This window comes from Eublepharis macularius, chromosome 8 (genome assembly GCF_028583425.1).
Source record: "Eublepharis macularius isolate TG4126 chromosome 8, MPM_Emac_v1.0, whole genome shotgun sequence".
NCBI classification, from domain to species: domain Eukaryota; kingdom Metazoa; phylum Chordata; class Lepidosauria; order Squamata; family Eublepharidae; genus Eublepharis; species Eublepharis macularius.
In genome coordinates, this window is record NC_072797.1 from 42116508 (window position 1) to 42135692 (window position 19185).

Below are 19185 nucleotides of genomic sequence, written 5' to 3' on the forward strand. Positions count from 1 at the left end.
CTTCTGGGGTGTCAAGGTAAAATGTGCCTCCAAATTTAATTCAGAAAAAGCATGCCACAGCTGTCTGCAACTTGGGAAATATTACCAAAAAGAAAGCCTTCTGTCTGACCACTTTTCTTCAATTTGCTTTTCTTGTTCTATTAAACTCCAGGATATACATTCTGAGAAATAGCTATGAGTCTTTAACACAACAGGGACCTCAGGGGTTATATTGGCCCAGTGGCAAGCCACAAACAACCTATTATCTTCAATTATGTTTAAAATGTGGACAAGAATTGGATTTTTTAAAAATTGTGCCTATGACCACATTAGCGCCTCCATAGTATTTGGTACACTAGCAGTCTGAAGCTGTTACTGTGGACTGGGGGTGGGGGGGTGGGCGTCTACCTTTTAATCACATAAAAAGAGACTATTTCCATTACTGAGCAGTTGCCAATCATTGTAGAGAAGAAAGCAAACCCACTGCGGGGCATGAAATTAAATTTTCCACGTAGTAGTAAGTAATTGATACCACGGTGTGACCTTTGCCTAAAGCAGCCAATTTAGAGCAGCATGAGGCTGAAGGGACAGGCCAGACCTGAGCTTGGGACACACAGAGAGGCTTTTGTTTGGCCTTTTTTCAAGAAATTATGTCTGTAGTAGAGTTATCTTTGAGAAATTAATTATCATAGGCCCTCTATTGATTACCTGTTTGGCTCAATATAACTCTAAAATATCTTGGTAAGGGCATGCCCTTCATTCAGTTAAAATATTTTTAATTTTAAGTCATTTATACACCACCCTCCATTTTTTCTCAGATCAACCCTGTGAGGTAGGTTAGGCTGAGAGTATGTGACTGGTCCAAGGTCAGCAATCTTCCATGGCAGAGTGGAGAATTGAACCTGGGTCACCCAGATCTTAGTCCTAGCCACTACACCACATAGGGTTACCACTCCCCTTACCCTCCCAGTGGAAGGGGCAACCCGGCACTCACCTTTGGAGTCTTCTTGTGTGCATGCAAAGCTCACTTGCATTCCTGGCACAAGCAATGTCACTTCCGGGAATGATTACACAGGCCCCGGGAGTGTTTCTGTGTTTCACACCAGGCCGATTCTTAAAGAATTGGCCCATTTGGTGCTCAAATTGTCCTGGAGTGAAGTAACAGAGCTCTGGACAACTTAGAGGTTGACTGGTCCAAGGTCAGCAATCTTCCATGGCAGAGTGGAGAATTGAACCTGGGTCACCCAGATCTTAGTCCTAGCCACTACACCACATAGGGTTACCCTATAGGGTTACCCTATAGGGTTAAAGAATTGGCCTGTTTGGGGCTCAAATTGTCCTGGAGTGAAGTAACAGAGCTCTGGACTACTTAGAGGTTAAGACCAATCAATGATCTTGATGTCCTGGCTGGCAATTTGGTTTGTCAGTGAGTAGAGATCACAGGTCCCTGGTGGGGGTGGGGGATCCCCTGCCCCGCCCCCCACTCCCCACACCCCGCCCCCACTTACCTGAGCAGTGTGTGTGTGTGCACCTTCCTAGCATGCTCCCCCATGGCGCGGCGTGCTCTAGTGCGCCGCAGCCACCAGGCCTGGATCAGGGCTGGATCAGGGCTGCTGTGGAGCGCAGGAGCACTCCTGTGCTCTGCAGTGCTCAAAATGGGCCCAATCCATGGCAAATGGGGCCCATTTTCAGCAGCTGCAGAGCGCAGGAGTGCTCCTGTGCTCCACAGCAGCCCCCACAGGTGCAATGACATCACTTCAGGAGTGATGTCATCGCGCAGCCCCTGGGCAGGCCCATTTTTGGGTGCTACAGAGCACTCGTGCACTCCGCAGCACCTGGAATGGACCGTTCTGCCGCAGATCGGGCCCATTTTGAGGCACTGTGGAGTGCAGAAACGCTCCTGCACTCAGCAGCGCCCAAAACAAGCCCATTCTGCTATGGATCAGGCCTGTTTTGAGGCGCTGCAGAGCGCAGGAACACTCCTGCACTCCACCGCACCCAAAACGGGCCATTTCAATGCAGATTGGGCTGATTTTTGAGTCGCTGCGGAGCGCAGGAATGCTCCTGTGCTTTGCAGCGCCCAAAATGGGCCCGTTCTGCCATGGATTGGGCCCATTTTGAGGCGCTGTGGAGCACAGGAATGTTCCTGCGCTCCACAGTGCCTCAAAAACGGGCCCAATCTGCGGCAGAACGGTCCATTTCAGTTGCTGCTGAGTGCACAAGTGCTCCGCAGCGCCCCAAAACAGGCCTGCCCAGGGGCTGCGTGATGACATCACTCCTGAAGTGACGTCATTGCGCCTGTGGGGGTGCGCACACGCACCCCCCTCTCCCCAAAGGTAAGTGCCAGGCCCCTGTCCCCCACCAGGAGGTTCAGGGGGCCTGGCAACCCTCTCAGTGAGTCATTCTGAAAGGAAGTAAAGCTGGCTTATACTAAGGCTATTTCCATGTGAAAAGTCTGTTTTGTCCTTTCTTGGTTGTTGCTGTACTTCAAGTAGAATTGTACTTCAAGTGTGCAGAAGACTGCAGCCTTTAGTTTCTTTTCTGCCCTACCAAAGTCTTGTAAAGGTACTTATATGTAGCTTAAGCTAAGAGGCACAAATATCCTTCTTTTAAAAAGACATGAAAGGAAAAAACAGGGAAGAAAAGCAGGTGCCACTGTGCCCCTTTTAAGGGCTGGCGCTATACTGCCAGCTCCTCCCTTCTGGAAGAGAGCACATAGTTACCATAATGCTCATTTGTGAGTCCCACTTGGGACTGGACTCATGGCTCTAGCTACATGGTTTCATGTTGTGCAGTATAGCGATATATCAATAAGGAACCTTAATAGGGGTGTGTGATGCATGCACACCTGAAGTGGTAATGTCAGAAAGAAAGAAAGAAAGAAAGAAAGAAAGAAAGAAAGAAAGAAAGAAAGAAAGAAAGAAAGAAAGAAAGAAAGAAAGAAAGAAAGAAAGAAAGAAAGAAAGAAAGAAAGAAAGAAAGAAAGAAAGAAAGAAAGAATACACACAAAAAATCCCTCAGAGAAAACTTGAGGAAAACATGGAAGACCAACAACCTTCAGACAATACTGTGTGTAAGCTTGGGGATAAAGCAATATTGTTTGACTGTAGCATGTGGAAATGGCCTGAGATAGCTTATCAGATCACCTTACGCAGCAGAGTCTACTAAAAATAGCAGCCTGTCTCTAAACTACCAGGCAGAAGTTTTTTCTGAACTCTTCTATATGAGATGTTTTAAGTGGAGATGCCAAGGACTGGAGCTGGAATCTTCTGCTGGCAAAGCACTTTTCCAGAGGGCACAAGTAGACAATACAGCATCCCCGGGGACAAGCCCACAGCCATTTTACCTAGCGCTTTCTGTTGCTTTAAAAATGCCACAGGGGCCCAGTCCTGGTTGGGACCATGGTATGGGGAGGGGGCTCCCAAACACACACTGCAGTCCCAAGCAGGATCAAGCCCCCTTAGCATTTTTTAAAGCAACAGAACTCCTGTGGTGAAATGGCTGCGGCATCCTCATATTTTCCCCGTGGATACTCTACGGTCTAATTGTGCCCTGAGCAACAGCATTTTCCCCAAGTTTCTTCTCTACGGTCCTTGTTTGTTTCTGCAGAAGACAAAGAAAAATAGGGCGCGAATGGTATTCCAAGGAGTCATATTTGGCCCAAATGATCCCAGCTATTGAACCCATATTTATAATAAATACTGCCTTGTTTAGTGGGTGAATGTGAAGGTTATGATGTATGATGCCATTATACAACCACCCACTGGAATCAATGTAAGTCATTCTGTGGGTTTTGAATTGGTTCCCAGGTGTCTGTCATAATGGAATGTTTTTAGAATCTTGGTTCTGTGCTACAACTCACAGTCCAAGGGTGGTGGGGAACAATCAGCTTTAAGCCTGGCAGACTTCCTTCTCATACATTTCAGTGGAACTCATGCTGGAGAAGATCCTTGTGGATTGAGCCACAAAGTTCTATACTTGCTGCTCTGGCATGGAAAAGTTTAAAAATGGAGTATATAAAATGTAATAAAAGGCATGTAAACATACAGGTGCATGAGCCGCATAGGAATGTCCTGCCCAAATTATTGGAAAATAAACTGGTGTCAATGTCTGTGGCTGATATTCCAGTGTTTTGAGTTATCTATACTTTTAGCAGGGTTTTACTACACTGATTATTTTTTTACTTGCCCACAGGAATTGTGCTGCATCTTCAGGAATATCAGCAGAGGAACACTGAATCCCAAGAACTGCCATGAAGTGTGTGCTCTGCTGAAGGAAATTGGATGTGTGCCATTTAGAAACAGACCCTGGCTGGTTCCACAATACTCAAATTTCTCTCTCTCTTTCAATCTGAAGAATTTCTACAGATAGATGTGACACTTGAGTCATTCAATTAGAACTTTCTCTTTGGTTAGGTTTATTATGGTACTCAGCTTCAGGTCCAGTAGAAAAAGGGAAAATAAGAGAGTATAACCGGATTTAACTTTTTCAGCTATACAATATATAATTACAAGACACAGCAAGGTTGCAAGCTCCTCCATCTAATTTAGAATGTAATTTAGATTTCAATTAAAATCCTCATTTAAGGAACAAAAGAAACACTACAAATTTGTAGTCAGAAACAACAACATGAAATAGTATTAGATCCTAGGTTTCAAGCTACTTTAATGGTTCCAGTTGCTTGTTAAGGAAAATCAAAGCGAATGGCTCATATTTTCCCCTTTTATGCACTTACAAAAAAGCATTATGGAATTCTTTTCTCTCCTCCTCTTTGCTTACAGAAATTTGTTTAGCATTTTCCTTCTCTCTCTGTGTGTGCCTTTTCCAAAAGAGTTTGGAAAAGATTCAAAGTAAATCCTTCACCATTACCAAAAATATTACCATTTATTCCTGCATAACAGTGGTAATGCTTTGCAGACATATTTCAGCCAAGAGAAGCTCTAATACTATTTCTGTTTCAAAGATATTTGAGGCCACCACCATGGCTCTTTTCTGTGTAACTATGGCCACATCCAGCCCTGGTGGTGTTCATCATGACATATTTCACTTTTTCTTCCAAGGAGCCCAGAGAGGGGTTCCCAGATAACTAACTGGCCTAGCCTCATTTAGCTTCAGCAATATCCTTTCAAACAATCCGGTAAGGAGGACAATGCTCCTGCTGTGGAAAACAAAGCCTCCAAGAAACTTTAAAAATGTCAAGTACAGAACTCAAAATTGTCCTTTCTTCCCCATTGGTACCTCATCCTTTCTCAAAGGAGCTACAGGGGGTGGGCACAGTTAATCCCTCTTTATTTGATCTCTGCAGCATCCCTGTGAATTACAGTGTCTCTACACAATACTTTTGACACGTGTTCTTCACGTGCCGGAGGCACAATGTTAGCAGGAAGCATAGTTTTAAATGATAGAGCCAGCAGAGATCGCTCCAGAGGGGAAGAATTCTCTCACAGCCCTCTGCTGCCTCTGGCGTCTCCTCATCTAGAGCCTTTGCCCTGCCAAGGCTCAGTTAATTCAAAGTTTTAAGCAGCGAGGGCGGCAGGGTAAAAGCTCCGGAAGGGGATCAGTCCGGCATGCTAGAGGTGGTGAAGGGCTGTGAGAGAGAATCCATCCCCTCTAGAGCAATCTCCATTGGCTCTGTCTTTCAAAACTACGCTTCCCAGCTAACATTGCATCTCCCAACACTTGACAGACATGCACCCCAGTGTCTTGTGTAGAGACACTCCTAGATTAAATGGAGGGAGCAACTCATTCAAGTTCACCCATTGTTGGATAGGTGAGTATCCAAATTCACATATCTCCAGTCCAGCCCTAGTCCAACCCGTTCCCCACCCTGCCTCTCACTTTCATGTCAATATGGGAGCAGAGAGGTTGTGCTACTCATCACCAACTCAGTCACAAAAATAAGCATACACTACAATAGACACAGCCATGGCACACAGCAAGCACAGTAATAGATATATGGTGTCTCTGAGTGAAGTCAGGCATTTCCCCAGAATACTGGAGCAATGCAGCATTAGAAAGATGCCAGTGAAGGCCCTTTTTCCTACTTCCCAGTTCCCACTTCTCCAAGCAGCCACCTGCAAGTCTCAAAAAGAAGTATGGTATGGTAAGTCAGAGATTCAGTTGTATAAGTAATGCGCCGAAGGAAATGTAAATGTAATTGCCAAAAGAAAAGCAGCATTTATTGCCAAAGAAAAGCAGCATTCTCCAAGCTTCCCTTTATGCTCTAACTCATACTTCCTGCAGCTGCTCCCCTCTAGCCAGTGAGGATCTTCTGCAAATTCCCATCCTCTTATGTCCCTAATAACATAGTCTTTAAATAACAAACAATGACTACAGGCAGTGCTGAGAACTGAGGGATCTGCATGGATGAAGAGTCATGCAATAGAGGCAGGTGCACAGAGCCAAGAAAAGCAAGCACTGCCCCCCATCCTGTTCCCCAAGCTCTGCTTCTGAGATGATGGTGGCAGACAGGGGCAATATCACTCAGACACTTGCGTTACATAGCAACTCATTATTGCTTGCTTGATACAACTTTGTGGTGAGCAAAATCCAAAGTCTTCCAATGCAGTCTCCTTGCATAAGAGAACAAACTGGACACCACAGGCTTCAGCTTGAAAATGGAGCCCTACACTGACGTTTCCAACAACAACAATAATACCAGCCATACCCATTTCAATTATCATTTCACATATATGCATTTCAATTACACAAGGTGATAAGAAGCCAGAACTGTACAGACCTCTCCATCCAATAGATTCTTCCTGTGTGGCTAGACTCCATTCACAGACTCTTCCTCTACTGGGCTTAGGGTTGCCAGAGCCCCAAGGGCCAAAATGGAAGTGCAGAGGGTTGAGGGCCAATGAGGTGCTGCTTACTTCCCACATGCTCTCCCATTGCATTGATAAATGGCGTGATTTCCCAGCATGCTGGGAGAACTGTGGATCGCACTGAAGTCAAGTTAATTAAGAATCACCTATTTAGAGGCAATTTTTAAATTAACTAAGCTTCAGTGTGACCTGCAGCACCCCAGTCATACCAGAAAATAACGTCACATGCTTCTGTTTTGTGTAGCAACAGGACTCTAATCCAGAGAACCAGGTTTAATTCCCCACTCCTCCGCTTGAAGCCAACTGGGTGACCTTGGGTCTTCGAGAGGTCTCTCAGCCCCACCCACCTCACAGGGTGTTTGTTGTGGGGATAATAATAACATATTTGGAAACTGCTCTGAGTGGATGTTAAGTTGTCCTGAAGGGCAGTATGTAAATTGAATATTATTATGTTATTATTATTCTCTACGCCCCTGTGCCTTTCCCTCTTTCTGGCCAGGAGAGCGGGATCAGGAGGGCAGCTGGTAGGGATGGGGTGGCCTAAGTGAGCTAAGCCAGTTCATTCATGGAGGTTCCACTTTCAGCACAAGCGAGAACCCTGAAAAATCTGGTGAGTGGTACTGCAGCAGTATATACTTACAAAATATATGCATTTCCCCTATTCAGAAAATATGGGGACCGCCCATATTAGGAGGATGTATGCACAGTTGGGAGGCTTCCAGTATATGTGAATAAAAGTGTCTGGAAAGGGTTGCACATGTTAATTGCATTGCTAACCAACAAGCTAACCAGATTGAACAAACCTTAACTCAAGCTCTGAATTTGTCCGAGCAGCTCTTGCAAAATTCTGTGTCCCTGGCCATGTCACAAAATCTGTCCTATTGCTAAGACTGTTTAGAACAGGAAATGTCAATGTGTATATTTAGAAAAACTACAGTAAGCTTTTACTGTTGATGTTGTCATTCTACTACAGATTGCTTTGAGGCTTGTAAGAGAAGCTTATCTTCAGATTTAGTGGGGGTTCTCTGGCCAATCTGATCTGCAGCTAAGCTAGGACTTTTATAATTGACCTTTGTGCTGATAACTGTATAATTAAGCAGGCCTCTGTTTTTATATCTCTTTGAAGTTAACTGTGGTTTTCTGCTCATTGGTTGAGGGCACTTGGGTGGGGGGGCTTTAAAAACCTCATGCTAGTAATGGAAAATCAGAGAGCCAAGTGAACAAGTATAATAACAGAGCTACTTAACTTCCTTTTAATTAGCTTGATGAGTCAAAAAGGTATTATCTGCAGAGTAATCCACAGATCACTGCTACTGGAAACTGCCTGTGGGATACAATGGGATTCATTGTTAACGTAAGTAGCTGGGCAGACTTACATTGTCAGGCCCCACAGAGGTGTAGGGCTGAGCTAAGGGATGCTATCAAATTCTCATCTAGTATGACTCAAAAATCCCTGCTCCTTATTTGGTCCTCCTTCGTGTAAATCAAACCAATGGGTTTTTATTTTTGTGCCATTTTCTGGGAAACTGCGCAATCCTATGGGCCCAGGCCACAGAGGTGTGTCTTTGGAGATGCAGCGGTGGCGGTGCTGTGCCAGCTCCTGTGGCTGAGAAGTGTTTAGGCAGCAGCAGCAGCAGCACAGAGTAGTGAAGTGGGAGCGGCGATAAGCACTGCGGGCAGGGCAGAACTGCGGTGTCTGCCCCCAGCAGCCAATGGACACTGCGGCCCTCTGACAGCTGTGGGAGAGGCAAGAGAAGGTGCAGCCAGTGGGCAGGTTGCGATCCCCAGCTGCTGATGGGATGACATGTAGGTGGCAAACTCGCAGGCAGGCCTCCAAGGCACCCATCTTGGGAGAACCTGTTGAATTCCAGGAAAGAAAGTGGCCGTGGCTGGGAAAGCCACTGGCACCCATGTCCCAATCCAGTCCACCAGGTGCCCCTTCCCAACAGTAAACTGACAGGGGCATGCCATCTCCAGTCAAATGGCTCCATCAGCATTGGAGGGATGGGGAGAAGGGGGTCAGGCTGCAGGGGGTGGTGAGGCTATGTCACCGCTGTTGGCCATTGTCTAGAAGGGAGGGGAGGCAAGTTGATGGGGAGGTCCCCAGTAAGCCTGAGGCCCAACCACGGGCATGCCAGCCACCTCCACTCAGCCCCCCCCGGACACAGAGTCCCCAGGCACATGGGACAAGCAGAGGCCACTGCCCCACCCATCCCCAGAGTCCCACAGGCACCTGTGGTTCTGAGCTCCTGGTACACATTGGCTACCCACACCCTCTGCTAGTATTCGCCCACTAAACTTCAGTGACGACTCCATCGTTGGTCCAAGGTAAATTCCCCTGCCGTGCAGCAGAAGAGGGCATGAGAGCAGCCAGCAGACGTGGGGTGGTGACATTGGGGTCACACCAGCCACTCAGCTGTGTGGCGGGATAGATGTTGGAGAGGGGAATGTGATCTGCCATGAGGACCATGTGCAGTCCAGAGTCAGGTGGCAGCCACCCCCAGAAACACTGGCCATTCAAGGAGAGGCAGTCTGGCAGCAGTCATAGGGTTGCCAGGTCCAGGTTGGTTAAATCCTAGAGAATCAAGTGCGGAGCTGGGAGAAGGGGAGGGACCTCAGCAGGGTATAATGTCATAGAGCCCACCACTCTGAGCAGCCATTCCCATCAGGGGAACTGAACCCAGTGGCCTGGAGACCAGTTGTAAGTCTGGAAGATCTCCAGCTATCACCTGGAGGCTAAACTCTCAAAACACACACTTCCCAGAATACAAATTTAACAACACTCAGTCAATCACTTTTAAATGTATTCCCTTAAAGTGCCAATGTGCAATCAGTGTTCACCAAAACCAGTATACATCCGAATAGTTAAATAACATTCCATCCAATAAATGCATCAATAAATACATCAATGAATACATCAATTAGTATCAATAAATAATCACAGGGTCTTTACAAAATTATTTTCCCATTTAATAACACAAGTCCAACTGGTGGAGAATTCCACAAGGTAAGTACCAAGGCTCTTTTAAACGTGGATAGCAGTGATTATGTACTTTGGTTCATACTTCAATCTACAAGTCCTTAAAGGCTCCTGAACAGTTCCTTATTTAATGCCAGTTTCCCAGGATATTTCCTTATGTATATATATATATAAAAACATGGGACCTGTCCTAGGCTTATGAAGTTACATTATATACATATAATAACGTAACGTGCCATAACATGTCCCCCCATGGGAAACAGCAGCGGCCAAGAACCATGCTGTCCCTCCATGGCCCACTCTCCAAGGCCAGCCCAGCATAGAGATCCAGCAGTGTTGCAGTGGCCTACAGCACCCACTCCCCAGCCACTCACACCCGGTCCAGTGGTGGCCACCCATACTCATCCCATTGGACTGCTCTTCCCTTCACTGCTGTGCATTGGACAGCTGGTACATTGGACAGCTGGTGCGATGCACCAGTGCTTGTCCCTGTCCCCTGCGGGAGGTGACATGGTTGTAATTGAGAGGGGCACCTTGCACACCAGATGCGGGCAGTAGTCCCCACACAAGGGGGGGGGCAATCCTGTCAAGAGGCGCCAGCGGCAGGTGGCATGAGCAGCTTCATCCATTCCTGGGGCATACCCAGCAGCTCCGCCCTCCCAAACCCTCCTGCCCATGGCCATGGACTCTCTTGCTTATTCCAGTTGGGACCATTTATGTCATCCTCAATCTGGAGGCAGCTCTCCTCATCCCTGATGGCAGTGTCCAGGCTTGCCTCTGCCTGGTCAGGATACAGGTCACCCAGGTCCAGCGGCTGTGCCACCCACGCAGCCTCTTTGGTGAGCACGAGGTTCCCAGAGCTTTTGTGTAGCAGGTGCACAGCATATTCCTCATGCCAGCCATGCTGCAAAACCATGCACATGAGTGGGTGGGTGGAAATCAGAGACCACAAGTTTAAAGGCTCACTGGTGTGTGAACCCCAGGGGGGTCAGAAAGGAATGGTAGCAGTCCATGTCGGCCCCACCCATAGGGCAGGATCTGGAAATGTTCACATACTGGTGCAGCTGCCCCCACCCCCGTGCTTGGAGGTGCCTTGGATACACCACTGGGCTACCTGGCGCAGCCTGGCGGAGGTGCTGCAATCGGAGCTCCCGTCCCCTTCTACAGATGGCGAGGCCCATGTGAACAGCTGGTGGAAAATGTGTGTGCCCAGACTGCAGTCAGGGATGCTTGAGAAGCTGCCCACTTGATGCCAGGCCAGTGTGATCCATGGTGCCTTTCCCAATGCCCCAACAGCAGATGGGCTGGACAAGGCCACAGTCCGATCACCCCATTCACAACCCTCTGCACCCCCCTGGCCTGCCTGCCCATTCACACCCTGCCAGATGGAGGGGGCTAGAGCCCGACCCTCACCCAATGTGCATTGGGGAAGGGTATGGCAGCAGGGTGAGGCCAGGACCAGAGGGGGCTAGAGCCTGACCCTCACCCAATGTGCATTGGGGAAGGGTATGGCAGCAGGGTGAGGCCAGGACCAGATGCAGTCTCTGGGTGCATGTTTCTCCTGGGCAGTCCCACCCTTCTAGGCCAGTCACGTCCCTCAAGACGCCCTGGTTGAGGTGGGAGGTATATGGGTGGATGGGCAGAGTGCCCACTGTGGGAGCTACTATTGCCAAGTCACTTGTGGAGGCCCCACTGAAATACATTGCTGCACAATCAGATGTGGCAACAGTCAGGTGGGATGGACTGCACATGAGGGTCCCTGGCTGCAGATACACCATGACAGGACTGGACTGGACAAACAGCCACCTTAGCAGATTGCCAGCACCTGGCAGGTAAAAAGGCACTCTGGGATGGGAATGAGAAGCCTCAGAGTGGTCATGCCAGGGGTCATCCCATCACTCAGGTGACAGTTATGCCTGTCCCATGGAAGTCCAACTGGGCCCCAAGACCTTCCTGCATAGCCCAACCCACTTGGCCGGTGCAGATTTTCGTCCCTGCAGTGACGTACATCATTGGAGCTTGGCCAAGCTAATTGGCAGTCTTGGCTTCCACACCACCCAATGGACCTCTCACCCCACCCCGTACTCTGCCCTGGGCAATCCGGCCTTCTCCCTCACACCATTCCAGATGATTTGCAGCCTTCTCCTGGGGAGGGAGATCCCCCAGGAAAGTAAATGCTCAGCAATCAAAAGGACACACAGGCAGTGACATTACAGCTGTTTATTGACCCCCCCAATGATGTTGGCCACTTGACAGGTTGCACTACATGTGCTTGGGCTGGCACTGTAGCACCAGGGCCATTGGGATGCGACGATAGCCATGTTGGTGAGCCACATGACTGCTGCAGTCTCCGTGGATTCCCCCCTCAAAGTGGACAGGGGCGGCAACAGTAATTACTGGTGGGGGCAGCAGCCAGGTCCCCTGCAGCAGCCCTTGTCATGACCCCTGGCCAGGGCCACTCCCCAAAGGGGAAGCAGGGGCCGAGGCCAGTGGGACCAGGCTGGCCCTAGCCAGCAATTCCTCCAGCAGGCCCTCCATCCTTACCTGTGAGGCCCGCATTGCCAGAGTTACCTCCACCATCCTGGCCATGAACTCATGACCCCAGGCCACTGCTTCCTCCCATGCCCTGCACATATCCAACCTCTCCCTCTCAGTTGTCACCCACATTGCGGATAGAGTTGGGGGTATGTGATAGTGGGGGAGGCCTTGAGCCCAAGGGCCCGGGAGAATGCCCTCTACATCCACATCCCTCCCAGACCCAGAGGAGAAGCTGCCCGGTGCTAGGGAATCAGGAGCTGGGGGAGCAGGGGGCTGGACTCTGAATAGACCTCCCACCTCCCTCTGATGAGGTTGAGTGAGCTCCTGGACAGACCGGTGGGGCACCCGCTGACTTCGGCGCCACGCCCAGACCCAGCAACTGCAGGATAGCCACTCCAGCTGCAGCATTCCTCTGAGAGGAGGGTCAGGTCGTACAATTGGTCAATGACATCACTTGCTATCTCCAACTGCAATGAGTCTGTGGAAGAAAAGAATAGGCATCAGTAACCATGGGTGTGGAGGGCTGCCTGGAGGGGCCCATGCCCTCCATCTGACAGGTTACCAGGCCCCGGGACTGCATGCCCTCTCCCAGACTGTCATAAGATGATCCGGTGGCCAGGGAAGGACAGCAGTGCAAGGTGGGCATCCAGCAGCATGAGGTGACCACACAGTCCCGATGCTGGACTCATGGCTGTGATGCCACACCCCTACTCCAATGGATCCAGTGACGGTTCAGACATGTGAAAACAACCAATGTCTGGCAACTGTGATAACCCACTTCAGCCATCTGATAACAAAGCTAGCATCACCTTTTGTTAGTGTTTAGGGGAGGGATCCCCAACTTTTTTGAGCTTGTGGGCACCCTTGGAATTCTGACACAAGGTAGTGAACACAACTGCAAAATGGCTGCTGCAGGAGACACAACAGAAGAACCTCCAACTGCAGGGGAGAAGAAGGATAATTTTTAAAATATTTAAGGGAAGAGGAGTGAGAGAGAACAAACAGCATTGTGGTGGCAGCCGTTGCCAATGTTATTTTAAGCTGCACTTCCAATTGGATCTCCAGTGGCCAATGAGAAGCCCTGCAGGGCAAGAGTCCTACTTGGCCACACCTTCTGTCTATAAATACTGGGAGGGCACGCCAGGAAAGGTGTCAGTGGGACACTAGGTTTGAAGTGTTGCAAGACTGCTCTTCGGTTTCACTGCAATCCTAACACCACTACTATGGAACAGGATACTCATTAAATATTCTTATACAGGTCTATGAGGAGTGTTCCTTCAAATACCTGAACTACCAGCGAGCTTTCTATGGACTCATATATCCGTTTTTCCATCACAGTCTGAAGTCAATTTTTTTAACCTTGATGAACACCATTGTGGGGAAGAGAGGCTTTACTATGATCCAGTCATTATATTTCTGTTCAAGAAGGTGTTTGTTTGTCTGTTGCTGAGCCAGTCAAAATGACATATCTTCAGCCTAGATGCATACAAACTATGTGGCTATTTTATTACATCTCTGCAAATGTTGTTTTGAAATGGACACAGTCCTATGTGGTCTGGACTATGCAATCAAAGGACTGAACTTTCTATTATTCATCAGCCATGCATTTTAATGGATCCCTTTTTTCCTCCCACCATCATCATAAAGAAGCTGCCAAAAAAAATTCAAATAGCTCCAAGTGTGCAAGAGCCAATGGCACTGTAGACACTGAATTCATTTGGCATGAGGTGCTGTTTTCATGTGCACATGAGGGAACTGAGCCTAGAGGGGATTATGAGAACAAATGAATCCCCTACCCCCTAAAGATATGTGAGAAAGGATGAATCCAACACCAAATAATGTCTTTTCAATTGGAGACTAGTGGGTCTCAAAATGCTTGAGACACGACCTGCTTCCTCTCTGGACCTCCTGCATCTCCGCAAAAACACAGCTTGTCTTTGGGCACAATGCCAGTCACCAGTACAGTGGCTGGGTTTTGCAGGGCACGAGCCGCAGCTTCCAAGTCCCCCAGACAGTCTGTGCCTGCAAGGCAGAGAAATCCTGTCCTCGTCTCTCAGGGGCTTGCTAGCCTGACACTCTTCCCTTCTTCCCATTTCACATGTCTTGCGCGTGACACATGGTGCCTCAGCCTCTCAGCTGATGAATGATAGTCTCCATGAGCTCCCTATTCCTTGTTTCTGAATTGTTTTTCAGACCTGGTATTATTGACATTGGTATTGCTTATTATTCTTGGCCTCTTTTCAGCCCACTTGCACAAGCATAACATCTGCTATGATGTTCCATTGATAGTACCCAGCAGTCAGCAAAAACATATACTCCTGCTGTGCCTTTTTAATAATAACAGCCCCCCCTTTGGGGGTGGGTACAGGGCATCTGTGCCTAATGCCAGATATATCTGTCGAGCTCGACTCATCTGAGAACTCCGTCTCACATCATTATTTCTCGTACATTTTGTCCTGTGTTCAGTGTATTGTTTTGTACTTTATGTTCCAGATTTACTGAATTGTTTAATGTATATACTACACTGTTATATTGCATTGTTCACCAATTTTGTCATCCGGTTTTATTGCACTGTTTGTTGCATGTAGCATACAGTTGTTTTATGTTGTATGTATTATACTATCTTTTTATTTTCTCAAGGTTTGTAATCCAGTTAACATGTAGTTTGTATATATCCTACTGCTTTATTGCATTGTTTTTGAGCTGTTGGAATCTGCCTTGAGCCTCAACAAGACAGACGGACTATAACTGAAGGAAGGAAGGAAGTACTGAAAACCTTTATAACATTATGGCTGCTGGTTTCTTCTTTGTCAGGTTGATGGTTACGAAATTGTTTCTTGATAGGTGGCAGCTTGCATATACGTGTGCTTGAATTATACATACATCAGGGTCTGCAGAAGGTAAATTGCTACTGGCAGGAAACAGGATTGTGTGTGAAAATAGTTAACAAAGAGGAGAACTGTGAGTTGTGTGAAGGTGAAGCATCTGGGGTACAGGATCTTTCTTTGGAGATCGGATGTTGATTAAGAATTTAAGAAGAGCCCTGCTGAATCAGACCAGTGTTCAACTAGTCCATATCCTGTTGCACACAGTGGCCAACCAGTTGCCCTGGAAAGCCAACCAATGGCACAGAGGCCAAAGACTTCCCTGATGATACTCCTAGTATGGGTTTCAGAGGTTAACTGCTTCTGAATATGAAAGTTTTCTTTAGTCATCATGGCTAATAGCCATTGGTAGACCTGTCCTCCATGATAGGTCCTTTTAAAGCCATCAGTGCTCATGGCTATCATTACCTCCACTGGCTGTGAATTCCACAATTGATTTCAATGGACTTAGACTGGAGTAACTTTGCTTAGGATTAGACATGGATATGAATCGAAATACGAAGCAAATTTCATCACGAAATGGACCGTTTCATGTATCGTGAAACAGCGTTTTGTGGGGCCGCAGTTATCCCGAAATTATGAAATTCACAACTTTTTGGCCTGTTTCATTAATTTCGTGAATGATTCATAATTTCAGACAGACTGGTGCTGATCCATTGATTCCCTAGGCAACAATGGGCCTTTTGTTGCCTTTGGAAACCCCAATCATAGCCCACTTACCCTTGATTGGCAGCTCTCATAGCCATCTGGAGAGCTTCCATTCTGCCCTATATAACCAGGAACTGGGGGTCAATCCCCTAGGCAACCAAGGAGGTGGGCCTTCTGTAGCCATGGGCACACCAATCTCACCCCTCCAAACCCTGTTAGGCAGGTTTGTCAGCCAACCACAGACCTCCTGTTCTCGGGATGAATGGCAGGGTTTTGGAGAAACATCCAGCTCGTCCTTCACATCCCAAACTCTTGGGACTGTCCCTGTCTGCCATCCACCCTTCACTCCGTCTTTCTGGCCCAGCTCTACACCATGGCTGGTCCTTCCTCCTCTGATCCAGCAATTCCTGGTCCCTGTTTCAGACATGCACTCTGGCAGCACTTCCCTTCCCACCCTTCCCTTTGACCTTCCCAATCAACATATTGCAAACTTGGAGGGTGGGTGGAGGAAAGCCTGCTGAAGTCTCCCTGCGAGTTTGACATCTCCGGGTATGAAGGGGGTCATTGAAATGCCCCAGGGTCAGACAAATCATGAAACTAACGAATCATTTCAGCAAACGAGTCAATTTCATGAAATTTCATGATTCGTGACTTGTGGATCGTGACAAAACATGAAACTCATTTCAGGTTTTGTCTGTTTCATGCCCATGTCTACTTAGGATTTCACTGTTAGTCACACATTCAGCAAAGAAGTATTTCATTCTGCCTGTCCTGAACCTATTACCCATCACCTTCATTGGGTGCCACCAATTTCTAGTATTATGAGAGAAGAGGGGGGGAAGCTTCCTCTATCCACATTCTTCACTGTGTGCATAATTTTATAGGGGATCTACTGCCTTGTAGTGTACCCCTTAGTCTCCATTTAATTGTGTATTTTGAAATAAAGTTAATATTACAAAGATGTCCTGAGTCTCCTGTGCTCTTTCATCCAAAAGAATCCCAACCCACACAATGCTGCTTCTGGAACTTCTCAGCATGCAGACATGTGAGGAGCACATATCAGTTTAAAATGTTTGATGAAAATAAATAATAGTCAACGTCTGATATCTAAGTAGCAAAATATCAGTCCTGGGGGAAAATATATCTCTGCAGTGATTATTTCAGCGGGCCACCAGACATGGAAGTTGTCCATTTCTTTGGCTTCGTTGCTGCTATACAGCAAACCCTTTGTTAATGTGCACTAAATTGAAACCAATGTACCTATTTTCCTCTGTCAACCCTTGAAGACTTTGCCAAAATCTAGAGCTGAACCAGATGTTCAGCCCAAAGCTTATGTGCATCACTTTTTGATTATACAAATTGCCCCCTTGATAAATAGCAGGGCTGCTGCAAGGGTTTAGGGGGTTCAGGATCTACAGTCCATAACCAGAAGGATCCCCAGCAAATTACTCTGGCCTGCCAGGTGCTGCTGGAGGTAAATTTACTGGAGTTTGTGATTCACAGTCTCTCTCTCTCTCTCTCTCTCTCTCTCTCTCTCTCTCTCTCTCTCTCTCTCTCTCTCTCTCTCTCTCTCTCTCTCTTCATTGGCCCACCCTATCTGGCAGATGTGCCACTGTTCTCAGGATTGGATTTATGAAGTCCTTAAGGGAAAGAAATGCACCAAAACTGGAAGGAGCCCTATTGAAGCGAGCCATCTGGTTCAGGATTTCTCCCTTCTACCCATTTCTGCTTCCTTCCTGCCTGCCTGCCTGCCTGCCTGCCCTTCCTTCTGCTCCTGGAAGCTGAGTCATCTTCATTTTAATTGCCTAATTCTCTTTATTGTTCCCACTACCTGCATCCCTGACGCTGTCTTTCACACCCACTTTCCTGGTCAATCTTTCCTGGATGGGCTCAGTGCCTGCTCTCAGCTTCCCGTATGTCTTTTCCACGTATAAGTTACAAGTGTAGCTGAGGTCCAGCCTCCAGTTTTGTGCCGGAGCTCCAAGTATCACAGACGGCATATCAGCAAACAACCACAAAAGAAATCCTCTTCCTGATGCAAAACAGGCTTTGTTATTTATATCTTGCTTGCTTTTCTTTACATACATGCCAGGGGACAAACAATAGAATAAACTCTTAGAAACAATAAAAAACATATACTGGTGCCATCCAGGAATCTGTTTGCATGAGTCTTCCTGTCTGCATTCTTAGCTCTCTTAATTATAGACCTATCAATAATACATGTAAGATCTTATCTGAAGGAGGAGTACATGAGATCTGAGGGTTTGAAAATGTGAATATATTGGTATGTTATATTGATATGAGATATACTATATTGATAGTAGGTTTGATAGAAGCTATGTAAAAGAATAAGAATGTGCTATATATCATATTATATTGGTATGCTATATTGATATGAGATATACTATATTGATAGTAGGTTTGATAGAGGCTATGTAAAAGAATAAGAATGTGCTATATATCATATTATATTGGTATGCTATATTGATATGAGATATACTATATTGATAGTAGGTTTGATAGAGGTTATGTAAAAAATAAGAATGTGCTTAGAATAAGAGATATTATGATTTAAAGTTGGTAGGAAAATATAAATGAAATAAATTTAAGTAATAAGAAGGGTTAAGGGTTGGAAGCTGTTGGAAGTCAATAAGGAGGGGGGAGGAAAAGGGTGGGGGACAGAGCAAGGGGGAAAATGGGATTATTTGTGTTAAATTTGGAAAATTTTCTTTTGTTTTTCCACTCACTAATAAAAATTTTATTAAAAAAAAGAAAAAAAAAGAAAATGTGAATATTTTGCAAACAAAAACAACCCCACATGAGAAAGTGCAACAGATATAAGATTGGGCAGTAGCCCAATAAGGTAAAAGTGCAATGATAGGAAGAAACGCTATACAATAAAGTGCAATTAAAAAGTGATCGGTTGTGCAAAGTGTAATAAGCTTATAACCCACTTAAAGTGCAATCCTAGGGACTTCAAGGGACTTAGAAGGGCATAACTCTGCTTAGGACTGCATTGTTTCTCTACTTCTACCAAGATCCATTACCAATAACACATTTGGAACATTAGCAGAGAGTTCTATAAACTCAACTATACATTCATCCAAGTTCTACCACTCTTTTTCATCTGCAAGCAGAATCGCCCACCCAGTTGTTTATGTAAGCACATAGATCCTTTGCTCAGCAGTCTCCTGTCCTGGTTCAGAATTATTCACTGATCGCCTCACTCTGGGTCTTTAAGGTTACATCATCAAATGAACCAGGAGATGCCAAGAAATTGTAACCCTGCTATGTATAGGCTTACTGTTTGTTCTTTGCTAATGTAATT